The sequence below is a fragment of the Microtus ochrogaster genome, chromosome 2 (assembly GCF_000317375.1).
Source record: "Microtus ochrogaster isolate Prairie Vole_2 chromosome 2, MicOch1.0, whole genome shotgun sequence".
Lineage (NCBI taxonomy): Eukaryota > Metazoa > Chordata > Mammalia > Rodentia > Cricetidae > Microtus > Microtus ochrogaster.
Window position 1 is genome coordinate 95,846,142 of NC_022010.1, and position 21,397 is coordinate 95,867,538.

The 21,397-nt window shown below is 38.3% G+C and overlaps 1 pseudogene; it reads right to left on the reverse strand.

Moving 5' to 3' along the window:
* Positions 1 to 17,137: 17,137 nt before the first annotated feature.
* LOC101996461 lies at positions 17,138 to 17,711 on the reverse strand (annotated as a pseudogene).
* Between the last annotated feature and the right edge of the window lie 3,686 nt (positions 17,712 to 21,397).

The window sequence follows — 21,397 nt, forward strand, 5'->3', positions numbered from 1 at the left end:
GCAATGGATCTCAAAAAAATGGGACACAAAATTGAGAATACTCTAAATTGTGAGCATTTGATAATATAAGTATATTGTGAAAAATAATTATTTCTATGTCAATGGTAACTTGCTTCTATGGAAATTAGAGGCAGAGACACAGAAAAAGACCAACAGAGGAAGAATAAAGTTTGTTTGGTTAACAGTCAACCATTGTAAAGTTTTTACAAGGGGACATATGTGCTCTTGGTACTACTTCAGTTAAACGGCAAGCAAAAAAAAAAATATGTAGAGATGAGTTGTCTCTCAGAAATCACATGTACTTGATAATTCTTTCAAAAGAAGATTCTAGAGGCTTAGTTTGTGAACTTTTCTGTCTCACGGTTTTCCCTCAGAGCAAGAAGCTCTGTCCTGAATTCCTGATGAGAGTAGTGCAGTGGTTTTTCATCTCTTACTGAGTTAGCATGCAGATCAGACTTTCAAAAATGCTAAATAAATGAGTTTTAAATTGGCATTTTAAACATCCAAAACATCTTGAAAAGGCACTCTGCAGAAAAAATGATTAATATCTTTCATAGCTTAATATTAATTATTACTCTTGCAGTGTGTAATGCTGATTTGGCCCAATTTTCTGCCATTCTCCGGGGGAACTTAAAGCTAAAAGTTTACTCATGGCTTTTTTATTTTATTCTTTAAAAAGGAATTAGTCCTTTGTCTTCTGAGTAACTTGTCAAGTGAATAGCTGTATGAACTCAGACGTTTCTTCAGTCATGGTAGAAACATCCCAGGACTCCTTTTACCACCTCTTACAATGTCTTTACATTAATCACTAAACCCAACTTGAGCATTGGCATGACCTTGGAGTTCCTAACATGTTCAGCCTAAGGAATTTGCATGTTTTGAGTTTCATTAGCCTCCTTCTGAAAACTTCGAATTCAAGGTTATATTACAGATGATTTATCTGTAGAAGGCATCAAATTTCACATAACTCTTTGGTTTATTGTATTAGACTACACCAAGGAGTCATAAGGAGGATCTGCCATCTTGATACACCTTTTAATTAGTTCTTTCTGCCCCAAAACTCAGGGAATGTCTCCAAATGACACCATGAAACACTCATCAAAGCAATTGGTGACATTTTACTAGCTAAGCTGCAAACACTAAGCTAAAAAAAAAAAAATTCCCATGAAAGTTAAGTGATAGCTGAGCTTTCCATGAGGCTTGGATATTTCTGATGTTTTTTTACAAGTAGCAATAGATTAGGGCGATCTTCTTTACAGAGACACAAAGCCACTGACTTCTCCCTTGTCAAGAACCTGTTCTAAGATGCACAACTAATTATTTTTTCTCAGAGTTACTGAAGAGGAATGCACTGCAGCTTGCTGCTTCCTCAAGAACTGGCAGTCCTGTTTACATGATGGGAATTGAAGATGAGGAGAGCCTCACTTCGTCAACTGAAATTAATTTAGACAGGAAGGAAGAAGTATCCGAATGATATTCAGAATTGCTTTCAACAAATCCTCAGAGGCCAACATGCTCATGAGAAACTTTTGTCAGAGAGCAGCTGGCAATTTTATTCCAATTCTCCATATCAGTATTTTTTAAAAAAATCATCTTGAAAGTACAATGCATTTGCTTTGGTAAATTTGTGTGGCTGAAATAGTATCAGTCTCCTCTCTGTGTAGTTTTCCAGGGAGGGAAAGAAGTAGGTGGGAGATGTGAGAAGTAGCCAAATACATAAGATTATTATACTGCAATCCTCCACAGTAAAAATAGTTTAATCAAATGAATAAAACTCTCTTCTTTTAAATATACAGGGGCATAACTATTTAATAAGGCTCTTCAAATGCAGAAGCCATGGTAATTTAAGCAAAGTAGCACTGGTTGCATAATTAATGTGACGATTCTAGCTTAGAAAACAGTATTTTTATTATAAAGCTCATTTTCTTTCTCCTGTTTTAGAGGTTTTTTTTTTTTTTTTTTTCTCCACATACATCGCTTGTTGCACATTGAACCTGGGGTGAATAGTGAATAGATTCATGTGGATGGGGATATTTTAAATCTGTCAGGGTTTATATTTTTAGATAGTCCATTGGAATACTTAATGAGCAGCACAGTGGGTGGGAAAACCATCCGAGGCTCAGTTCAGCCCCTTCTTTTTAGTGTGATCTGCAAGCATATGGGCCATCAAGTATAGAATGAACTCTTTTGCAGCAAACAGATTGTTATGTGCATCAGATACTACAGAATTTTAAACAAGAGTCATAAGCTTTGCCCTTCAACCAGTGAAAGTGATAGGGATTCCTTCTTCCTTGTGGAGTTCTGAAATTCTTTTGACTTCAGTAAATAACAAAGCAATTTTCTTGCAGAAGAAGCAGCATCTATAGAAACTTGCAACAAACTTGGCTTTCCCATCACATTCTTGTTGGCACAGTGTGCTAGAACAGGTGAATAACAGCAGCCATTTCTTACACGTTTCTAGCAAAGGGGCTGAGATGAAATGACGATCGGTAACACAGCTGAAGGGAGAACTTACTGACGAACTTTTGCTCCTCTCCCTGGAGGTGATTGATGGGTCTGAATTTCTCCTCCCCCATCAAGTGTTGAAACTTAAATGTTAGTATCGCCATAGTGAGACATGGGGTCGTCAGTGACTCCTTCCATCTTGTAGATAGTATTAAGTTCCACATAGAAGAAGCTTCACAGCATTTGGTTCTTTGTTTGCCTTTTTAATTCTGCCTTATGAAGATATGGAATTCTCTCTCTGAGATGATGCAACAAGAAATGACCGTCGTAGAAGCTGGGACAAACCTTGACCACCCTAGCACTTTGGCTATGCCCTTCCCAGTCTCCTGCACTGTGAAGTGTCTCCTCTATACATTACTCATCTTGAAGAGCATTTTGGGTTTGTTTAAATAACAGCTGAAACACTGAAGCTGTGTGATGGGTCTTTCGACCACCCTGATTAGAAGAGGTCTGCACCATGTACAGAAAGATCATAAAATAGCGTAGTTAACCAACTAGTTTACAGAGAGCACACTAACAGCAGAAGAACTATTTTGCAGTATTTTAACTACAATATATTTTTGTGTGTGTTTGTCAACAGAGGAAGTAAAGAGACTATTGTCTTTCTCTGTGGGAAAAACTTAGGCACAAATATTTGGTATGAGAAATGAGTATAACAGTCCTTGCTTTGAAGTCAAATACAATTTTTGCTTAAAATTTATTTTAATGTGGACCTTTGGATTTTGGAGTATGGAATGATAGAAATTGTACATTAAAGCTAAATTTATGGATTAAGTACAATTTTTATATAGTATACTTTTTTTTTAACAAAGGCAGGTTACTGCGAGCTATCACCTCTACACTGATGGCCAAGATTTAATACTAATGACAAATGACACTTCCCTGCACTTCAGAATAACAAAACATTGTTGAGTTACCTCAGTATTCACATGAGGCTAATTTCCATTTAATATTATCTTATATTAATACACCGTGATACAATACAAATAATACACTGTGATGTTGCAGTATTTATATTTTTGAGATATTTTTGGAAGGTATTTGATTGGCATTACTTATAGTTCCTTAATGAGAAAATTAAGTTAATGTGAAATAAAGTGTTATACTTCAGAAGCTAGTACAACTAAGTACACAAAATTGCATTCACAATTTTTGAGAAAAATATGTAATTCATCCAAGGAAAATTTTAAAATAAGTCTCTTATTGAATATTGTGTATATGAATAAATAAGAGGATTTATGCATCTGGTGCTTCTGTTTTACTTTTCTAACATGTATAACAGCTCTCATCACAAAGTCTACAATATGTAACGGTTGTTCAGCAAATAATAGCACCATGCACCGTCAAGAGCAAGCATTCTTTAGTATGAAGGCTTTTATGTGGGTGACAGATTTTGTAGTTTGGAGAGTTTGTGATAGAAATTCTTCAATGTAGAGCTGCTTTACACACACACACCCACACACACACACACATACACACACTTGAATTTCTTCAAGACTACAGGCTTTATTCTACACTTAAGGGATTGATCTACGACTTCAGTGTTCACCGACTGAAAGTGTTGGTGGCTCTCCAACTTCAATTTCTTTGAAGTAAGGAGGTAGAGGAACCTAATGCTGTCATTACAGAGAGGTTGGTGGAGCACACTGTAATCAGAGGCATATATTAAAAGCAAACATGAGTGAACTCATTTCCATTAAAAATGTTTTATCAACTTATTGTGCCCTCTTTCCATTTCAGCAATAGCTTCTTTAGATGATAAGAGCAGACCCCGACTGATTTCACGTACCGTAACACCTGTATAATGGCTGGATGAAGGCAATTGTTCCATTAGATTGTGGCAGGGAATGGTATGATCTATCTAGACTTTATGAGCATGTCTCACCCTTGGAACTCACTATCATTCCAAGGGAAAGGAAGTCAACGGTGAGTAGCAGAGGGCAGGAATACTGGAGGAGCACCTTGCTATGTAGTAACTTCACACACTGTTAAAGGAAGGAGCTCCCAGCCTCCCACGGATGGGGTTACTTTGGCACTGTGAGATGCTTAGAGGAGAACCTTGGTCCTCAACATATCAACTTTGATTACAAAACTGCTTCTGACATTGCTAAATATCCACTCAGATCCCACATAAACTTTTATTGAGAAATGATGCTTAAGAAGAACCAGCCATCTTCTGCAACCAGGAATGGCACCCAGTGGTCACAAGCTCTATGACCTGTCCTGCCTGAAAGAAGCCCTGAGGTCATGGGAGCACAGAGCTGTAGGAGTGCCAAGCTATGACTGTTCTCACCTGATGCCCATACCTTCAGAGGAAGCCCATGCCCAACATTTCCTTCATGGACAGGATCCAGAAACTTGGTGGCTCAGAGACCCAGGGCGGAAGCAACCATGACTGACAGAAGAAAATGTCAAAGAAATGATTCCTGGTGATGTTCTGCTATACTTATAGGTCAGTGTCTAGCCTGATTATCATCAGGGGGCTTCCTCCAGTAGCTGATGGGAGCATATATGGAGACCCATAGCCAAACATAGGCCGAGCTTGGGGAACCACAGAAGAGGGAAAGGATGGTCGAAGCCAGAGGTTTCGAGGACACCATGAAAAATAGCCCACAGAATCAATTAAGCAGGTCTCAGACAGGGTTGCAGAGACTGAAACAGCAACCACGGAACCTGCATGGGTCTGGACCAGGCTGCCTGCATATATGTTGCTGTTCTTTAGCTTTGAGATTTTGTTGGACTCCTAACCATGGGAGTGGGGGTCTTGGACTCTTTTGCCGGCTGGTGGTTCCTATTTCCTCCTACTGGGTTGCCTTGTCCAGCCTTGATATGAGGGTTTATGCCTAGTCTTTTGCAACTTGTTTACTATGCTCAGTTGATATATCTGGGAGACCTGCCCTTTTCTGAAGGGAAATGGAGGAGGAGTGGATCTCGGGGAGGGGAGGGTTGGGAAATAAGAGGGAGGGGAGGCTACAGTTGAATGTTTTGTATGAGAGAGGAATAAATTTTAAAATTGAGGAATTGAGTCTCAAACAGGGATTAAAAGGTGAGATAATAACAAAAAATGTCTTTCCACTGTATCACCCTTCCTAAAAAGGCAAGTAGTTAGCCAAGTCTTCAACTATCGAAGAATTATGTGTTAATAAATTATAATAAAACAACTGATACTGATATCTTACCAAAGAGAACTAAGTTTTGATCAGAGAGATCTCAAAATATAAGTTTAAATAAAATATCCTTCTTCTCTCTCTCTCTCTCTCTCTCTCTCTCTCTCTCTCTCTCTCTCTCTCTCTCTGTGTGTGTGTGTGTGTGTGTGTGTGAAGAACCTAGACACTGAAATTCCTCCAGTCTTGTTTCTCCACTCTTCCCTTAACCTCAGGTCTTCTCTTTATTCCTGCAGTTATATTGCTGCATCTTCTGAATTCAATACTCATAAAACCTAGAATAAGATTTTTTCTTTGCAAATTATAAATGACTTGCACACATGGCTTCCATGACTGCACATGGGTTATTATTGTCTAATAAGACAATATCTACCACAATATCATAGTCACGCTCAAATAAATTTAATATTTCATCATCTTCATGTGGAAGCCCATGTGGAGTTTAACATAACCAGCCTCATAAGAGACAGAGCTGTTGCCAGTAGCTAGAAGAGGGTAGAAGAGTGATACACATTTGTGGTACAAAATGCAAGGTGTACTATGTTATGCAAAATGACTAAGTTATTGGAATTCAGCACATATGCTATTGTCAGGATATGTAATAAAGTTGTGACACTGAAATGTCTTAAATGGAAAGAATTTAGAGATTCAACACACAAACACACAAGCACACACACATGCATGCGCGCGCACACACATAAAACCATTGTAATTTTGTGAGGTATTGATTTCATCTGGATTGAAACGACCATTTTGTAGTTTATGTGCCTTTCACATCAAGTCATAAGCTTTGCAAATATTCAACTCTTAATAATCTTTTATGTGTCAATAAAGCTAGAAGAAAAATGTATACTTGGACAAAGAAAACTAGTTTTTGAGTTGTTACACTTTGTGCACTGAGAGGCTCCATAATTATAAATCCTAAACTAATGGAAGGTGGGTGAGTGTGGAAATCCAATTAGGATAAGTGGGACTTTGTGCATTTGGGAGAGAAAGCTATTGGGTAAGTGGAGAAAAGGCCTTCAGAGGGCAGTTGCCCTTCTGCCCTCCCTCGATCATCTCCTCCCTCCTGTCTGTGCAGCACTTACAGTAATGGTCTGTGGGTAGGGATTCTCCAAGCAGCGCCCACCAGTCCAGGAGCACATGGGGGTGTGCAATGTGTGCCAGGGGAATTTCAAGCCCTAACTGCCGAGCGAGTGCAGGTAAAGTGGTGCTTCTGCTGATGGGCTTTTATCCCATCACATTCATTGAATGGAAAGCAAAGCTCCAAGTCATTGCTAACGTGGAAAATTTGAAAAGGATGTTTAAATGTCTGCTGTCAGTGTAAGCTATGGTAAGTGCTGTGAAGACAAGAAGGGGGAGATGAACAAGGTGGGCAGAAAGACTATGACTCTTTGTAAGGTCTTTTCTCCACTCCCCCGACAGCTTTCTCTCCCAAATGCTCAGACACAGTCCTACTTGCCCTAACTGGATTTTCACAATCAATTACCTTTCATTGTTAGCAACCTTGAGAAATAACATGAAACTTAAAGAATAATCCAAAGAGTTGTTTTCACTTACTCAACATGCCTCCGTCTGTCATCTAGCTCTTCATATTTCTCACTATACAGAGAAGAAAAGTATCTCCTTCTCCTTCCTACACCCCACAATCATTCCTTCCCCAGTGGAGCCTATGCTAATCTAAAAGTCATTTCTCTCAATTTCAACTTAATACATACATGCGTGTCCCATTATAAATAAACATTTGTACTCTTCTCTGACCTCAAGCACGTGGAAATATTTCACAGGACAAATTTGCTTCAATTCAAACAACATATTAATAAAACCCCATGTTCTTGGTTCTTTGTAAACTGTAGCTTTTAGTAATTGTGGTTTGACCTGAAACACTTTTTAACAAAAACAGAAATTAAACAAAAACCCCCAAATCAAAAACTAAACAAAACCAAAATACAAAAACAAAACCAAGAAACTCTAAAAGCATGGCAAGAAAATAACCGTAAGTGCAGGTACTTTTCTCGTGGTTTTTCCCATAGCTTTAGTTGATGCTAACTATAGCCTCACCTAGAGTGCTTCACGACCACATTGTCAACATCAGTGTTCAACACAGACTCTTACTTTACATGGGTAAGTGTTAATGTAAGCTAACAACTTGGAAAATTACCAGAATCCTCTGTGTGTGGGTGTGAGTGTGAGGGTGTGTAGGCAGGTATCAACCTTGGATGTTGTTTATTGGGTGCCATATGCTTTGTTTTTATTTTTTATTTTTTTTATTTTTAAATTTATTTGTTTATTAAAGATTTCTGTCTCTTCCACGCCACCGCCTCCCACCTCCCTACAGAATCTTCGTTGGTCCGGAGCTCAGTAATTCAGCTAAGGGAACCCTAGATATTTTTCCACCATATCTTCCCAAGTTCTCGAATGGCAACTGCTTGGTACCATGTCTGGAATTTGATGTAGGTTCTAGGGCATCAAACTCAGGTTTTTGTTGTTGTTTTGCAAGCAGTTTTTTTTTTTTTCTGAGCTATACCTTTAAGTGACAAGAAAGTGGTTTGGCAAACAACATCTGATGTTTGAGTCCCTTGTCCTTGTCATTACCAAAGTAGTATTTGAAAAACTTCAGTTTATGTCAATTCAATAAAATACAGCAAATTGAGCTCAATAAAAATCAATAAAAAATAAAATCTCAAAAAATACAGCAATTTGCTTATTTTGCACTTTTCTCAGAAATGAATCCCAATTTAAATATATATATATATTAAATATATAATAAATATATATGTTAAAGGAGGCAGTTGTACATAGAAATTGAATAAAAAATGTCAACTTTAATTGGACAGTCAGAGAGAAAGGGAGAAGTAAAGAAGCTTGTAATGAGGCTGCCTGAGCCATGCTCATGACTCTAAAAACACTTCCAATTTATCTTGGGCTTTCATTATGGCAACATGAAATATATTGATTAAATTAGCAACAAATATTGAGCTGTTCTTCTGTGAATGAACAAGCATAAAAAATATACAATGTTGAAATTCTTTAGCTTGAATGTGAGGTTTTCCCAGTAGCTGCTCAGAAACACGTGTAGCTGGTTGTCTTCGGGGCTAGTTACAGCAGCTAGAAATTCAATTACAGAAGAAAATAAAGACCTTCCCGAGGAGCAGAGCAAGGAGACTGCAGATAGGACCGCTCAGGAGAGCTGTGCTTCCCATCACAGAAGCGCCTGCGCTGTCTCCCCCGACAGCATCACACCCTCGTCCTTTGAGATCTGGGCTACCCCATGACTTGCTGTGTACCAGGTCCTCCCCATCAGGGCTTTATATCTACACCTCCTTCATTTTAAAGTGGACAGAGGACCCTGCCACAGAATTGAACAAAAGGCTGCACATCCATGAGCCTTTCCACACTCATGGACTATGATTGCAATTTAACCTATGGCCAGTAATTTGGAGGACTTTTAATTAACTCGAGGGTAATATAATATATTGTGCAATTAATTAAGCATTATGAAAATGAAAGGAAAGCAAAAGTGAACACATTTTCACTATTATGCTTCCCTTTGCTTCTTCTTCACATTAGAAAACTAGACTGTTCACCACAACTCTACTGTGCCAGACACAAACCTGTGCTTCCATCTTCTCGCTGTAAAGTCTTTCTTCCTGTGCTAGTCTGGGAGGAGAATGTTCCAGCAATCTGGTCCAGAAAGAATGGCATGTGGGAGGGAAAGAAGTCTTACGACAGAATACAAGTGCTCTCTGAGTGAGTGCAGGATAGACACGGTGCTATCCGTGATGTGCTCTGGGTATGGCAGTGGTTTCAAATGCTTAGTGAGAGACCATGAGTGGATTCGCTTGAGGTACAACTTCATAGATTGAGAGGATATGACCACAATTGTGTATTCAAATCAGAAACATAAAGCCAGTGGAAACCAGTCATTCTGCTTGGCGGTAAATATTGAAGCATGCAAATTTGAAAATAAGTGAAGGCATACTAGCTCACTTGAGGATGCGGCTCTTGCAGGCCTCGTCATTTCCCCAATTCCCTCTGTTTTGTTAAAAACCATTAGATGGCATTCCTGAAACTAGTCCCCAAGGACTATGCCCTTATTTGACCTGAGGCTGACTCCCAAGGTTCCCGGAATGGAAGTCCCCCCTTGGCTAGCCTAATTTACAAGCTCCATTAAAGTTAAATGTCTCACCTTAACACAGTTTCCCATTTTACCTCTATAAACTGTCATTTTATTATGGGCCATGTATATCTCCTCTTTATGCAGAGGCGGTTTTTTATCCTCCAGGACAAATACCCACTCCCCCTCTCTCTTGTTCCATTCTCCTTTCCCCTCTTCCTCTTTCTTCTGTCTTTGTTCCTTATCCCTGCCCTCTGTCCCTCTGGGGCAAATACATCACCTTTGTGCTAGTAACTTGGTCTGAAAACTTTGTAAGTGGACTTTTTTTTTTTCACCCACAAGTTATCAAATATCTGGTATGGAAACTCAATCTTAATTGTAAATACTTGGCTGATAGCTCAGGCTTATTACTAACTAGCTTTTACAACTTAAATTAGCCCATTTATAGTATTTTACATTCTGCCACATGGTGTTTGTTCCCCCTCTTTTATCCTGCACCTCCTGTTTTTTTCTTGTGTCTTGCTGGCAGCTCCTCTAACTCTGCCCTTCTTCTCAGTGACCTTAGTCTGGTTTTCCCACCTAACCTTACCCTGTCCAGCTATCGGCCATTCAACTTCTTTATTAAACAGTCACAGCATAATTTAAAAAGTGTGCAGAAGGATTATTCCACAGTGGAACTTGGTCTTAGGGAGCATAAGCCAATACTTTTTTTTTCAATAAGTTAAAAATAAAATTTACTGAAAAAAGTATAAACCATAAGTTAATAGGCAGTGCATCAGAATAATTGATAATACTGAATATTTAAAGAAAATGTCACATTTTAAAGTGTTCTTTTCTAAGTAACCAAGAATAATTTAAATAAATAATTAGATATTTTAAATAATATACCTAGACTTAGAGCAGGGCTAAGTGTGCTAGGCCACAGTAGCCAGTGAGAGTAAGTCTGTGCTTAGTGTTGCTTGCAAGCATTTCACACAAGGCACAGGAACAGAAATAAAATGATTGTCGGAGTTCAATTTGTAGAAGAGAGGGGAGGCTAAGAGAAATGATGGCATTTTGTGTCCCGGACACATAGTATGAAGGGTGTGTTTTGGTCGCAGTGGACGAAATACAGGAGAAAAACTCCCACAGTGGTTTGGTTTGTCATATCCTCAATGTCTGTGTAGAACATGTGGCTGTATGGAAGGCCGGAGAGCCTCAAGAAAAGAGAACAAACTCTGAAGTTCCCAAGCATCTCTTTAGGTTTGTATAATGTCATCGTAAACACAAGGATATTTTTTGTCTTATGGAAGTCAAAAGGACAATTTAAAAGTGAAAGTTTATCGTTGTTACACGTTACACTACTGTCTCTTGCTCACTTCAAGAACAATAATTCTCAGAAGCCCCTTCTGGTTGGCCTCATGAGTGATGTAGGCAGCAGAGAAACATGCAGAAACACAAGCCAAGAAGCAAACATTGTTTTCTGAAGGGCTTTGTGACGACACAAAATGTCTTGTTCTCTAACATGTGGCTTCCAGCTCCTCATTCTGATTGGCTGATTGTGCTAGTTCGCAGAAGTGACCTGGGCTCATCATCAGACTCAGCTATTCTCAGAGAATTCTCCCAAAGCTTCCAACTCAATTACTTAGTTTAAATGTTTCAAATGAAATCCCGCATGGTTCTTCAGCTCCTGTTTCTCCTTTTCAGTTACAAATAGCTGTTACATAAAGGAAAACTTTTTTTTTTACTCACAATTCTGTTGGCTAGAGATTCAAGAAGTCCTAAGCTTAAAAGCATTTCTCTCATTTAAATGGTGTCCACTGGGATTCCCAGGACTGGAGGACCCACCTTTGAATTGTCAACATTCAATCACGTGCTTGCTCCCTTTATCTACAGTGAGACACTGTCTTGTCCTGGTGAGCTTTGTCAAACTGACACAATCCAAAACAATCTTAGAAGGGGCCTTCACAGAGGAATTGCCTAAATCATAGTTGTCTGTGGGCAAGTCTGCAATATATTGTATTGATTGTTAATTGATGTAGAAGAATCCATACCACTGTACATGATGTCATTATCTAGGTAGATGGTTCTAAATTGTTTAAAAAATATAGTTAAGCAGCATGGTTTTTGTGGCATGGCCAGGAACCAACAAGCAGTCTTCTTCAACACTTCTTTGGCTATGCAGTGTGTTTCTTGAAAGGAGATAATGCATTATTAAGTAGCAAGCAGACTTGCCTTCAAGTTCTTGCTCTGAGTTTCAGTCTCAACTTCCCACAGTGGTGAACTTTGACCTGATAGTATGAACCTAATAAACCTTTCCCTATCCCTGTTAATTGATGTCAGGGTATTTTATCACAGTAACAGAAATGAAAGTAGACCCTTATATTCTGAGGACTCTCAACATGAGCTTGAGTCCCTCATAACACTATAGTTCCCTGACAGATTATTTTAATACAGTATATGGCATCTAAAGGGCACAAGGACTCCAGAGCACTCTTGGGTCTTTCCAAGTTTCTCTCATAGTTACTTCCTCTAATACCGTACTGAGTGTGTATTACTGTTTTAGTGTTGGCTAGAAAACAATCTGGAGTTAGTATAGATTTTATGCTGATATATGGGCTGTTCTTGCCATCATAAACAACAAACCACATCTATTGAACAAAAAGCTTGAAAAGCCTTACAAAAATTTGAAAGTTAAATTCATAGTTTAAAGGTTTGAAAGAAAAGACACATTTGGATGTGCTTGCCAATTCTGCCAATCATTTAAATGATAATACTGTTTCCACACAGACAGGAGGCAATACATAATTTGTTTTTTGAGGTCATCATTGCTTTATTAACAAAACAAGGCAAAAAGTAATGAAATAGACCAGATCTGTTCCCAATCAACACATACATAGATATAGTAAAATTTTAGTGAATTGAGTTTGGCAACATGCAAAGAACATAACATTTTTGATATTTAATATTATATGTCTGCTTGACTGGATCAGGCTACATCTGGATATTCAGCCAAACAATATTCTGGATATTTCTATCTAGAATTAATTTTAGATTATGTTAACATTTATTTTGTTACGCTGAATAAAGATTGCTCTCCTTAATGTGATTGAGTATAAGAAAAGCCATTGAAAGCATAAATAGTTGCCATTCTATTGCTGTGAAAAGACATCATGGCCAAGGAAACTTATAAAAGGAAGCATTGAAGTTGGGGCCATACCTCCTAGTCATTTTAATTTCTTCAAAGAGTTCTATTTCCTGGTGACTAAGCATTCAAGTACATGACCCCATGACCCTATTAGAGTCTTTCCTACTGAAACTGCCCCAAATAGAATGAAAAAGAAAAAAAAAAAAAACAAGGAATGGAGGAAAGAAAAGAAAACTGAAGATCTGTCTAAGCATAAGAAAAATTCCAATTGTCTCCTTGCTTTTCTAATTAGAAAATAGACTTTTGTTTTTAAATACCAGACCTTTATTGAACCTACCAGCTATTTGTCTTAGTCCTTGGGTAGATCTGTAGATTAACTTTCCTGGATCTGACTTATTGACCCACTTTCCAGATCTCTGTGATTTGTGCAATTTATAGTATCTATCTATCTATCTATCTATCTATCTATCTATCTATCTATCTATCTATCATCTACCTACCTACCTACCTACCTATCACTTATTCAAACATCCTTATTTCTTTCACATTAGTTTTGTTTTTATGGAAAACTAACATAATCCTTCACCACAAGTAATTTTTTTTATTTCTAAGAATTCAGTTTGATATAACATTCTAGTATAAATAAATACAATTTGCTAAATTTTCATACTCAAGTAGAATGTGTGAAAAGTACTAGTAGCAAAAAAGTAAATATTTTTTATGACTATAGCAATAGGCAAATTATCAACAGACAGGATCTATTTTCCTCAAATTTGGAGAGTTACTAATAATCTATAATTAGCAATAAGATTGACTGATGGAAAATGAGTAAAGTTTCTCTCTAAGATTAGGACTGACTTTTTCTATTGGACCTTGTGGTACAGAGTCTTGATCTTTAGTTATGAATCTTACTGTTTAGTGGCTGAGCCATAGTTTACACTATTTCCCAAATTCTAAATCCTGAAAAGTGCTCGTAAAATGAATGCTCAGGAAATTGAAAAGAAGTGAAATTATATTTTCAAATGGTATCATCTTCCATGCCGAAACTTGTATGTTTATGAAATAATTAGGCATTTAAAAATAAGGAATTTTAATATATTATTTTTTTTCTTATCTTCATAAACTACCCTTCATGAAACAGAATAAACATCCTTGGTAGAATGGCAGAAACGTAATCTCAATACCCCAATACCCAAGAGATCGAGTCAGGAAGATCGAGAGTTAGTTTGGGTAACATGTTGAATTCAGGAATGGCCCGTGCTCTACAGCAAGACCTTGTCTTTAAATAAGAACCTGAACATGGTTTGAGTGAATGTAGCTATCAAAGGGAGTGGTACTATTGGGAGGTGTGGCTTTGTTGGAGTAGGTGTGGCCTTACGGGAAGTGTGTCACTTTGGATGCAGGCTTTCAAGCTTCTTTTGCTTAAGCTTTTCTAGGTGTCACAGTCCACTTCCTGTTGCCTTCTGATCAAGATGTAGCCAGCATCATGTCTGCCTGCATGCTACTGTGCTCCCCACCATGATGATAATGAATCTGAAACTGTAAGCAAGCCACCACAAATCAGTGTTTTACTATATAAGAGTTGCTATGGTTATGGTGTTTCTTCACAGCAATAGAAACTCTAAGATAGACATATAAAACCAATACAAAACGAAAAAAAATACACAAAATGTGCAACTCTCATATTTTCAGGTTCTAGATTCATTATTTTTATATCAGTTTTGTGTTAGCATTACTAGAATGAGGAATGGCTAATGTTCTGGCTAGTTTTATGAGAACTTGGCACAAGTTGCAGGTATCAGAGAGGAAGGATCCTCAATTGAAAATATGCCTCTGTAAGATTGGGTAGTAGGAAAGTCCATACGGTCCTTTCTTAATGAGTGATTTAGGAGGAAGTGCCCAGGCCATTGTGGGTGAGTCCATTCCTGAGCTGATAGTGTTGGGTTTTATAAAAAGAAGGTTGAGATGGCTATGGAGAGCAAGCCAGAAAGCACCATTCTATGGCCTCTGCATCAGCTCTTGTCTCCAGGTTCCTAACTCATGTGAGTGCCTGCCCCAACTGCTTTTGATGATGAACTATGTGTGAAGTAAACTCTTTCCTCCCCACGTTGCTTTCAATCATGGTGTTTCATCACAGCAATGATAACTCTATTACTAAGACATCTAGATAGCGGAGTGTATATAGTGTGTCAGCAAATGTGTTCTGGAGGATGACAGTCATTGAATTTGAGTTAATGAGGAAGATGACTCTCACCAGTTTGGGTGGTCATTATTCTCCAATGGAGAGTTCTAATGGAGCAGAGATAGGATACTGAGTGCTCATCCTGGGGCATCCATCTGCCCGATCCATTCATACAACCTTCTTGGCAACTGGCAGTCCTGGCCACATCCAGAGATTTGGCTCCTTAGGCTTTAGTTTGTAGACTGTGCCATTGGTTTCCCTCAGCCTTCTGCTGTCGAGGCAGCAGTTTTAGTACCACCTGTTGCAATGCAAGCGAATCAATAATAAAGTATCCTTGTATAAATCTATGTTAAAAAATACTTTTGTTTCTCTGGAAGATCCTGATTAATACAGTCAAGTACACAACCAGATCAGAAACACTGGTGGGATGAGTCAGATATTTAAGACTATACACACAAGAACTACCTAATTTGCATCATATGCATGTCAGAGAAACATTCTGCTGAGATTATAGGAGCATAATTGAAGGAGCTAGCAGCTTTCCAATAGAGAGATGAAAATCTATACACTTTTGAGAAATATTCTGTGATCAGTGGGTCACATTTCTCATTTCCTATAAATTGTGCCATACATTACTGATTAAAGTTAAAAGTGTCCATTTATCTAAAATAAATATATAGTATTCATGTGCATGATCAAACTCATTGGATCTATCTTTTTCTGCCTTTCAATTAAGAGTACAGTAGGCTTTCGATAATAGGAAAAGGATTTAAGATATTAAGTTTCAAACATCTCTGCTTTTCAGTGAAGGTGAGAAATATAAAAGATGAAACATCTCCACTCGTACTCATTTCCACTGTGGGGAAACCCCAGCTCACTTTGTTGCCTGAGATCTTTAATCCGCTAGAGAGAATAGCTATCTTTTCTAAGGTATTGTTTCTTTGACATGTTTTCAGAGCCATGGTTCCCCGGATCTGTGAATTTAATTACATGGCTGTAAAATCTATTCAACACACTTCCCGGGTTTGTGCCATTTGCTTTTAAGACAATTTTTAGAATGTTCCTCATTTTTAAATTTGAAGTGTGTCTTCTATTCTAACCCTTTGGAGAAAGCACAGTTTTAGAGGAATATAATGAAGCATTCATACTAGAAAACTAGCAAGATAATTGGTATTAAGTAAAGGAACTCTGCAGTTGTTTTATGGTTTCAACTATTTTCACAAGTAATGAGCTTATGAATTTTATATGCACATACAAGTATATTGATATAGTATATGGGTTTTACATATATAAATTGTGTATCTGTACTGTATATAACCCTATAATATATTATCTGTTACATGTGTCTTATCTATAAGATCTTCGTGCATATATTACACAAATGACTCCAGTACATAATACATGACCATGGTGTAATGCATATTTTGTACATTGAAAGCCTTCAAATTTCAGCAACATCTTGCATGTACCGATGATAAAGACAAAGAGAAAATTACATCATCTAGTTTCTGTGCTTCATTGGTTTTCTAACCAAGATCACATTATTTCTATTTAGGTCAGTTTCAAGAGCCAATCAGGCCTAATCTATCACTAGCTAATTATGGTAAACTCTCATGCTTTTAGACGCAAAATAATTGCATCATACAAAATGACTAAGATTGTCATCCTTGCAGAAGAAAGTCATCCAGTTTGCATTACCGCAGGTGGCCTTGTCAGAAGAGCAGCAGGTGGCAATTGAAGTTCAGGTGTCAGCCCACCAGGTGGCAAATCCCTGATAGACGAATTTCTCTGAGACCAGAGTCCAGAATGTCTTTTGATTCTGCTGTGCCTTTACGTGCTTGCTACTGCCATCTTTCTCTGGTGGCTGGCATGGTGTGAATGGGTGAGGGGAGATTCCCACTGCCTATAATGTGGTGTGATTATCTCCTTGTAACATCCCATCCTACTGGGCATTTTTACCTGTGGATTATTATGAAAATGATTTCATCCTAAACTTACTGTCTAATTGATGATGATGTGAGTTTAAATAAAGATTCTTTTTCAATACAAGTCTTTTATTGTCCCAAAAGATACCCCAAATCATATTAAAATTCAGGATCTTGTTTCTGGAACTGGTAATGTTGTGGCCTGCTGTATCAGAGCCGCCGAGTTTGAAACAAGTTCAATATCATTTCCTTCAAGGATTAATTCATCCTTCTGGGCTTGAGAGACAGAACCTGCAAAGCCTGTCCTCATCCAAACCCTGCGGATGTATTTTTCACCCAAGAAATTTCGGATTTCAACCAAAGACCCATTCTCTTGAATAACGACGTTGATGGGGAAGTGAGCATACACGGACCTCATCTTGTAGCGGAAGCCCAGCGTAACACCCTTAATCATGTTTTGAACGTGGCTGCAGATGGTTCTGACGGTGGCCAGTTCCTTCCTGTTGCCCCACCATTTGTCCACCCCGAGCCTCTTCTTCTTCTTCCCAATAAGGCTCAGCTCTACGTTGATGTGATTGAAGTCCCTCCGGAGGGTTCCTCTGGGGCCCTTCACAATGACTGTGCGCCCCTTCAGAGTGATGTCCACATTTTCTGGAATGTCGACCGTCTGATTGCTGAGAATGGTCTTCATTCTCACAGTAGATGGGGCAAAGAGAGAACGTCTTTCCTAAATAAAGTTTTGATGATAAAAAATAAAGCAAATAAAACAGAGAAATGTTGCATAGCTAGAACACATGAGTTTCTACTGAGGAGCCATATAGAGTACAGCTTATGCTAATGATTAAGATAAACAATTAAGTCCCAGTTGCCCAGTTAGTTTAAATTTTTTCTAATAATGTTGGGAGATGTGTTCACAGGTTTTGGAGTGCATGGTAGCTGAAACAAAGTTTTGGAGACAACTTTAAGTGATACTAAGATGTCTCTGTTAAATAGCTTCGAAGTGAAACCTCAAGAAGACAATCTAAAGTTGTAGAAAGGCACAGAGTTGAGTGAGGAGCTCTTTAAGGTCAGGAAACAAGAGCAAAGCAGCCCACTTGGCACTAGCTCATGTACTTTCCCTGTTAGGATTGGTTGATGATCAAAGGTAATGAATAATTCCTTCTCCCCATTTTTGTTCTCAGTATCCTGATGTAAGAAATTATTGATGAATGGGTATGTACCTTATAGATTTAAAGTAGAGCTGACTGTTTTTAATGTATAAAAGTTTAGGTTTGTGTTTTCTTTAAAATTCTTTTAAGATTGCCTTTCAAGATAAGTAATAAAGTGATTGGTTCTTTTTTTTCTTTTAACCGCAAAGCACAGCCTGTTGGTAAAAGAATATCTTGCTTGCTTACACTCCGATAATTTATAACAAGCTTGCTTGGGTGTGAATGGATATGGGTTCTTGGGATAATTTGTTTTTCACCTAAATAAAATGTTTAATCATGAAAGGGATATGGAAAATGTGCTGTTTTTGCTTGTATTCATTGTAAGCATTCACTTGAAAGATAGAATGTAACCACAGGGTAGTTTTTATAATGCCTGAAAGATTTTGCTAACCATTATGGGGGTACTCTTCATAAATTATACATTGTACTGGAGTGAGGCAAGCAAGCAGAGATGATTGGCATACATGGTACTTGTTGGAGGAGGCCACTAATTAGTTCCCAGCCCCTTAGCCCCAAAATAATCACACAGAAACTGTATTAATTAAATCACTGCTTGGCCAATTAGCTCTAGCTTCTTATTGGCTAACTCTTACACATTAATTTAACCCAATTCTATTATTCTGTGTATTGCCACGTGGCAATGGCTTACCGGCAAAGTTCTGGCATCTGTCTCCATTAGGCTATATGGCTTCTCTCTGACTCCACCTCCTTTTCCCCAGCATTTAGTTTAGTTTTCCCTGCCTACCTAAGTTCTGCCCTATCAACAGTCCAAGGTAGTTTCTTTATTCACCAATGGTATTCATAGCATACAAAGGGGAATCCCACTTCAGGTATTTTTTATGAATCCTTATGACATGAACTGGCTGCAGACAGCAGTGGAAATAGGCAGATAATTGGTACAGAATTACACTGTGTGCAGCATGAGCTGCTTGGCTGTTGTGATCCAGCACCATATTTCTATGTTTATTGTATATTTCTAAACTGGAAAGTACCATATAAAGTCTATAGGAGTTTGCGAGCCAGTCTTAATTTTTTCCCAATGGATTTGTGTATATAGTGTGACATTAAAAAATAAAATATATTATTATTCTGTATTTTATGCCTTCAAAAGATAAAAACTTGCCTTAATTAAAAATTTTCTTGGACTATATATTTGTCCCAGATCTCTTCAAACTGTTGAGATGTTTGCATTTGGGGACTTCAGATATGAAATTAAGGGTTGTAACAATAACTTAGTTTATAAAGTAACTGTAGTCATATTTCATCTCTACTTTAATAAATGAAGCTTACTTGAAGATCAGAGAGTAAAACAGCAACACTGGTCAGCCATACTGACCAGGCAGTGGTAACGCACCTTTAATCCCAGTAGCCACACTAGTTTGCCATAGAAACCATAAGGTGGTGGTGCAGGCCTTTAATCCCAGCACTAGAGGAATATAAAACAGGAGGAGACAGGTCTCACATACAGTTTCATTGTGAGGATTTGTGGAGGCCAAATCGCCATTTCGGTCTCAGGTAGAGGTAAGAGCTTCTATTGCTTTGTTTTTCGATCTTTAGGTTGAACCCCAATATTTGTCTCTGGGTTTTTATTATTTGTGCTACAAACATGTAGTTATGAGAGCCTAAGTTCAATTCCAACACTCACATATAAAAACAGTTGTGGCTGTACACTTGTCTTCCTAGCTAAGCAAAAGCAGAAACCATTTAGTCTAATGCATGAGGACCCGACCAGGTTTCCCTGAGAGACTATCTCAAAAACAAGGTGGACAGCTCCTGAAGAATATCAATTGGAGTTGACCCCTGGCCTCCACATGTGGACCAGCAAGTTTATGTGCTCTCTCTAGCGCTCTCAGTCACTTTCACACACACACACACGCACGCACGCAAATTTGATTTTATGCATGTATGTGCATGTGCTGAAAATCATATGCCTTATTACAGAGCATGATGTGTTCCAGTGCTCTTCCAGAAGGATGCACCACATAATAAATGACTGTGAAAATGTAAAGACTAAAGGAATATTATGCAAAAACACTCTTTCCTAATGCCCAGGGAGTGATGTGGGGGAGGGAAAGCAAAGTTTAAGTAAGATTCCATAATTCTGGTCAATGTTCCATTGTCATACATGTTCCCCTAATTGAAGTTTTTCTGCAGTTTTGCTGACGAAATTGAACTTTACATTTTAGTATTGGTAGCCTACATGAGCTAACTTCTGCCTTTTCCAAACAGCAGAAACAAGGCATATGTAATATTCTCCTTCCAGACAAGAGTCGTTGGAGACTCAGGTGTGTATAAGTTACCTGTCTAGCTATCACGTCTCCAAATTCCTTTTGCTTCTTGTCTGCATTGAACACCTTTTCCCACATCTAATGCCTACAGGTTAGCAAACACTTTGTGCAGATCTAGATAACGAAAGAGGTCAGCTATGGACACCACTCACCTCTGTGCTTCAATCTCTCCTCTCTCTGTCTGCTTTATTTTGTGTTCGTTGTTTAAGTTTTCCTTAACTTTTTTCAAGTTAACTTTACAAAACAACAGATTTTCTTATGGGACTTTTATACATACCTCAATTTGGTTGTTTCCCTTCCTCTTGCTCCTATCTTGTTTTTCCACCTTGCTTTCTCCTCACTCTACCAGCTTGAACTGGGTATTTCCCTTCCTACCTCTTCAGCCTCTTCCCTTTAAAGCCTCCTTCTTCACTCCGCTGGGCCTCTTTCCAGTGTCCTGAGCTTTTTAGCCATGTTTACTGCCACATGGATACACACATTTAACGTTTAAAAACTAAAATTCGCATCTGAGATACAGCAGACAGTATTTGTCTTTCTTAGCCTGGAGTACCTCATATAATTTTATTCAGTTCCATGCATTTACCTACAAACTTAATAATTTTTTTATATTTTATTTGTTTTTATTGAGAAAAGGAAAAAAAGTTTCCCCCTCCTCCCACCCTTCTCTCCCTCCCCCAAACTCCTTTCCCCTCCCTCTCCAGTCCAAAGAGCAGACAGGGTTCCCTGCCCTGTGGAAAGTCCAAGGTCCTCCCCCCTCCGTCCATGTCTAGGAAGGTGAACATCCAAACTGGCTAGGCTTCCACAAAGCCAGAACATGAAGTAGGATCAAAACCCAGTGCTATTGTCCTTGGCTTCTCAGCAGCCCTCATTGTCCGCCATAT